General features: G+C 36.3%; 1 long non-coding RNA gene across 1 annotated transcript; it reads left to right on the top strand.

Moving 5' to 3' along the window:
- Positions 1-3141: 3141 nt before the first annotated feature.
- LOC111088730 lies at positions 3142-4872 on the top strand. The gene is made up of 2 exons (XR_002613158.1): positions 3142-4023; positions 4735-4872. It is a non-coding gene; the product is annotated as an uncharacterized LOC111088730 (long non-coding RNA).
- Positions 4873-6056: the final 1184 nt, after the last annotated feature.

Below are 6056 nucleotides of genomic sequence, written 5' to 3'. Positions count from 1 at the left end.
TCCCAGCTATGTCAGCTCTAACCATAATACACTGATGGTTAGGACTGCTACAAAGCTACATTTTCCAGTCATGTCAGCTCTAACCATAATACACTGATGGTTAGGACTGCTACAAAGCTACATTTTCCAGCCATGTCAGCTCTAACCATAATACACTGATGTTTAGGACTGCTACAAAGCTACATTTTCCAGTCATGTCAGCTCTAACCATAATACACTGATGGTTAGGACTGCTACAAAGCTACATTTTTCAACCATTCATCTTTATCTTCATTACAAAGTGAATGAATAAGGGATATTTTCACTGTTTATATCTATTATTTACAGAAATCACAGCCTTACAAATTCTCCATTTTGGTGTGGTTTACTGTATTACAAACATATTAACTCACATTATATAACAAACAAAAATACAACAAAGTACTTCATTTTATCTTAAGTTATAAGAAGTGAAGTTATGGACTTATAGCCTGTCACACATCAAAACATCTCTGTGACCCTGACTTTTGCTTGTCACACATTAAAACATCTCTGTGACCCTGACTTTTGACTTATAGCCTGTCACACATCAAAACATCTCTGTGATCCTGACTTATAGCCTGTCACACATCAAAACATCTCTGTGATCCTGACTTATAGCCTGTTACACATTCATGATCTAGACCTTTCAACCAGTATGACTTCTTGCCTATGAAATATATCACATAGAGAGCAACATATCTGTGACTTTCACCTAAAATGTTCCACTTATGAAACAAATTCTTTGTAAGATTCACCCATAAATTGCCACATATAAAAAAACAAGTGTGACCTTGAACTATAATCTGCCATAGATAACTTTGACCTTTTGAAATGTTTCACTTATCAAACAAGTTTTGTGACCTTTAATTCTTCATTCCTACAAACCAATACCTAATTCTTTTCAGACAGCTTTTACAGTGTTATTTTCAGAAGCAAGAGTGCTAAGACTATTATTTCTATACAATTTATAAAACAGATTTTTTTCTTTGCAGAGATTGTAACATTTCACCTGCTATAAATGATACTAATGAATTTTTGAGAACCCACACATATTTAATATGTTTTTGCTAAGAAGTTAAAATATTTTTTTCTTGATCTCATGTCAAATGCCACGTTACAATGTCATACTCGTTTAGCAGGTAGTGTGTTTCACTTAATGGTCAAAATAAATTCTAGTCATGAGGTTGTTGATTTTTAATCTCATCCATCCAAGAAGAATTCGCAAGTTATTTTTTTCATCAATTTGTGTTTAATGGCAAACATATTCTACTTACTAACTTATTAAGTTAATTCTTCCTAGCAGTTTGTTTCCTAAAACATTCCGATAACGTAGTTCAACTTTGAAAGCAAACCAGTTACAAAGATATACATTTTTGATGAAATTAGCTTCTCAGAGTTTCAGCTTTATTTTCTTGCTGATTTTAAATACACACATTATGATGTGCCCTGTTTGTAGGAACAACAATTCATTTTAGAAAGTGTCACACCCTTGTCGAGTCGACAAGAATCAAAAGAATTTAAGGTGGAACCATCTTAACAAAAGAGGAAAGGAAGCAATTACTGAGAAACTCACAAACCCCTTCAATTTTCTTTTTAGGTGCCATACATGCAGTGCACACAAAACATCTACTACACATCAAACTTTTATTGAAACCTACATCACAAGATGGTTTTAATACCAAGCTTGAGATTAAACAAGTCTTTCAAACTACTGTATTATCTACAGTTATTTACATAAACAATACTAATATAACAGAGAATTTCATATCTCAACTATTATAAATAACACGCGAATGATAAAACAACTTATCGAATCCAATTTAACATAAAGGTTGATTGTGTTTTCTTCTTCTTCAAAGCAACATTACCTATTGGGCTGTTCCTACTTTTTTGTTGTGTGAGGCAGCCCATATAGAGACCCAAACGTTATGCCATCCAAGAAAGAGGGCAGGACTTGACCCATGCACAAAACAGGATCAATCCTTACAAATTTGAGCCCTACAATGTTCATGCTGCCTAAAATACTTGACAATGACAAAATAGATGTTTTGTTATTCTATAAATTAAGGTATCTACCTCCCCACGTATTAGTGGAGGGAGGGGGGAGGAGGAACGAAATTACTCTTTACATCCAGGTATTGATAAAGAACATCTCAGCATGTATGTATTTTGTTTGTTTGAAGTTAAGCACAAAGCTACACAATGGGCTATCTGTACTCTGACCACCACGGGTATCGAAACTCGGTTTCTAGCGTTGTAAGTCCGCAGACATGCCGCTGTGCCACTGGCGGGGGGGGGGGGGCATGTCTGTAACTAATATATTATCAACTAAGTTCACACTCCTCCCATGTCAATTGTCAGTTAGGGAAACAACCCAACAGACATGGGCAGGAATATACAACCAAATCTATCGTTGTTTAACATTATATAACTCTACATTTTTCTTTTATGATTTGTATTAGAATTTGCAGCTCTTGGCGATCGCTAGTGAAAAGGTTCCCCGTCTGCCACACGTTAGCACTGTCCCTGGTGGCGGCACGGGCGCTTTTCGGCTTGGTGAACTGTTTTATCTGTATTTCTTTGGAGAAATGACAATAAAGTAATGAATAGGACGATTACTCTTGTTATTATACTGAGATTAGAACACTGTCGTGACGTTTCGCGCGTGTTTATAATATTGTTGTACGCTTCGCGTTTCTACAGTTGGCTTATCATTCATTGCGAGTTGCTGCACAGTCAGTATATGAGATTGTATAATATAGGCTTCAAAGTGTTCATTTCACTTCAGTCTTATGTTTTTGATTTCAGCGTATGAAACTGTATTCGGATAACGTTTATTCAAATAAAAATTTAACAGTTCGTTAAACCGAAAAGCGCCGTGGCATGCATGCTATTTGCTTTATATTACAGCGTTTCAAACCTTGGTGCCATACTTTTTCTTTCACATTACAGTGTTTTAAGCGCGAAAAGACGCGTGTTGTCTTCAATGAGGGAGGGGGGGGGGTATAACACTTCAACCCCAAACCTGCACTTTTCTTTTTATAAAGCGCGTTCCGGAATTTTTGAGCCCACCCATCGAGGCCTGTCATACGCCACACTTATTTTCTTAGAATAGTGTTTATCTTACGTTAGAACGTTTCACGAGTGGCGCGTGCTTGTTTTTGGTTAGAAAACAATGCCTCGAGTGTAACATCAAGAGTCTCTTAAGCTAGACGTTAATTTCACCAAGAAAGAACTTCGAAAATAAATTTAAGTTAAACCTCAAATATTAAAGAACCGCAAGGTCCCGTTTCACATAAAGACTTGTAATACATCAAAAGATACAAAACTCTGCCTTATGTTCAAGTGAGTGACGAGAAGTGTTCTAAGAAATTGGATGGTTTTAGATCGTGATTGTTACCAGTATAGAACCGCCAGTCCATGAAATATGTTTAATATCTTCGAATTATTCTTTTCCTGATGCCTCAATATTTTTCAGTGTGTCAAAACCCATGGAAATAAACCGAGTCAGGGTGATTTCATAAACATCTTAAAGACAAGTTTACATATTTATACCCCAGCACGTGCAGAAAGCTCGCGATCGATAGTGAATATTCACACCACAAAAAGATACAATCAGTGGACATATGTTCCCTTTAAGAACCTTCACAAGAAATATTTCTCATTCTTGCACTCCACCTCCCACCCCCAAGTGGCTCAGTGGTTAATTAAATCTGGAGGCTTACGACGCTAAAAATCGGGTTTCGATACCCGCGGCGGGCAAAACAAAGTTACCTAACTGTGCCTAACAACAAGCAGCTACTCAACTATTTTTTACTCTCTATAATTTCAGCATGACAGTTTCTGAGCTTGAACTAGCCATTTTAAAATGTAAATCAACACAATCCGAAATGGGATATTTACTATCTACATCCGGTGGCCACAACTTCTACATGTCTGTCCGACAGTGTATGAGATTTTCTGCATCGTTTCCTGGGATCAGCAGATTCACCCCTTTTTGATGTCGGTGTAAAAAGCTTTTAGTGAAGTGTAATCTCCTAGCTTTTGGTGCACTAGAGCTCTCCTATTCTGTCTTTAGAGCTCTCTTATTCTGTCTTTAGAACCCTCCTATTCTGTCTTTAGAGCTCTCCTATTATGTCTTTAGACCCTCCTATTCTGTCTTTAGAGCTCTCCTATTCTGTCTTTAGAGTTCTCCTATTCTGTCTTTAGAACCCTCCTATTCTGTCTTTAGAACCCTCCTATTCTGTCTTTAGAACCCTCCTATTCTGTCTTTAGAGCTCCTATTCTGTTTTTAGAGCTCTCTTATTCTGTCTTTAGAACCCTCCTATTCTGTCTTTAGAGCTCTCCTATTTCTGTCTTTAGAGCTCTCCTATTCTGTTTTTAGAGCTCTCTTATTCTGTCTTTAGAACCCTCCTATTCTGTCTTTAAAGCTCTCCTATTCTGTCTTTAGAACCCTCCTATTCTGTCTTTAGAACTCTCTTATTCTGTCTTTAGAACCCTCCTATTCTGTCTTTAGAACCCTCCTATTCTGTCTTTAGAACTCTTTTATTGGAAATTTCAGAAACCAAAATCCCCTTTACTTTTTTCCTCTCCTCATGTTACTCACATGACAAGATCTGTAGTTTTAAAAAATCATTTTAACTTCTGTTTTATATAGGTTTTGTTCTCGGTAGGTGAATTTCACACTTAACATTTAAGTGTTTGTTTTTTCAGGTATTTACACAATGGTGTCGACGGTTTTACATCAGCGCCACCTATTCAAGGATATAGAGCATGAATGAACAAAGTGGAGCAGCAGAAAATGGAGTGGAAACTTGTACTCGATAAGAAATAAAACCGGCCCTAAATATATCAGGCGCGTGCTGTTATTCTGTATCCTTGTCCCACTATCTAAATTTAAATAACGGAGAGAAGGACAAACGCTCTCACATTACCTTTACTATTACACTTCAATCTTTTGTTTGTAACTGGTAACATTTTTGCTAGTTCAAACCTCTTTAAAGTTGTGTAGTTCACTTGAAAGTTCGATTTTTTCTTTATCAACTCACTAAAGTTTCAACGCATAGGAAAATCAACTATAACATATCAAAGGCTAAGAGTAAACCTAAACAAATTTAAAGAAAACTTCTTTAGAGCTCTCTGTCCTTAGGGATCTCCTATTCTGTCTTTGGGGCTCTCCTAAGCAGCTCATTTAACCAACCTATTTTACTCAAAACACTGAGGATTTTATTTTATCACATGATATCTTTCGTATTAAAACTGATGAGCCGATTACTTGATTTGTGGTGTTATAACACGAACTCACGTCCTTTCAGCTTATATGACGTAAATAGAGACAATTGTAGTTCCGAAGTTCCGTGGTTAGGGCCACATTAACAATAAAATCGCTTGGGCCTTGGGGGCGTTATAAGATTGACAGTCAAATCTCACTGTTCGATTGGAGTAGCCCAAGAGTTGGTTGTTGGTGGTAACTAGTAGTAGTCTTCATTCTAGTAGCTTTACGCCACAAACAACGACAGAAATAATATAAAATAACATATGCTTTCTTTGTCTAACGACATTTGGTTAACAAACCTTCGATATATTCTTTGTACTATAATATTTTCTAATGTAAGTAAAACGTTTACTTACTTCAATAAATTTATCTCCGTTGACAATTTTATTTGGCTTACATACATTTCTTTGACTAACGACATTTGGTTAACAAACCTTCGATATTATTCTTTGTACTATAATATTTTCTAATGTAAGTAAAACGTTTACTTACTTCAATAAATTTATCTCCGTTGACAATTTTATTTGGCTTACATACATTTCTTTGACTAACGACATTTGGTTAACAAACCTTCGATATTATTCTTTGTACTATAATATTTTCCAATGTTTATTTTGTTTGTTTTTTTTGGAATTTCGCGCAAAGCTACACGAGGGCTATCTGCGCTAGCCGTCCCTAATTTAGCAGTGTAAGACTAGAGGGAAGGCAGCTAGTCATCACCACCCACCGCCAACTCTTGGGCTACTCTTTACCAACGAAT

Source organism: Limulus polyphemus, unplaced genomic scaffold, assembly GCF_000517525.1.
Source record: "Limulus polyphemus unplaced genomic scaffold, Limulus_polyphemus-2.1.2 Scaffold4314, whole genome shotgun sequence".
NCBI lineage: Eukaryota > Metazoa > Arthropoda > Merostomata > Xiphosura > Limulidae > Limulus > Limulus polyphemus.
The sequence above is the reverse complement of the archived record's forward strand: the minus strand, read 5'-3'. Positions and strand labels throughout refer to the sequence as shown.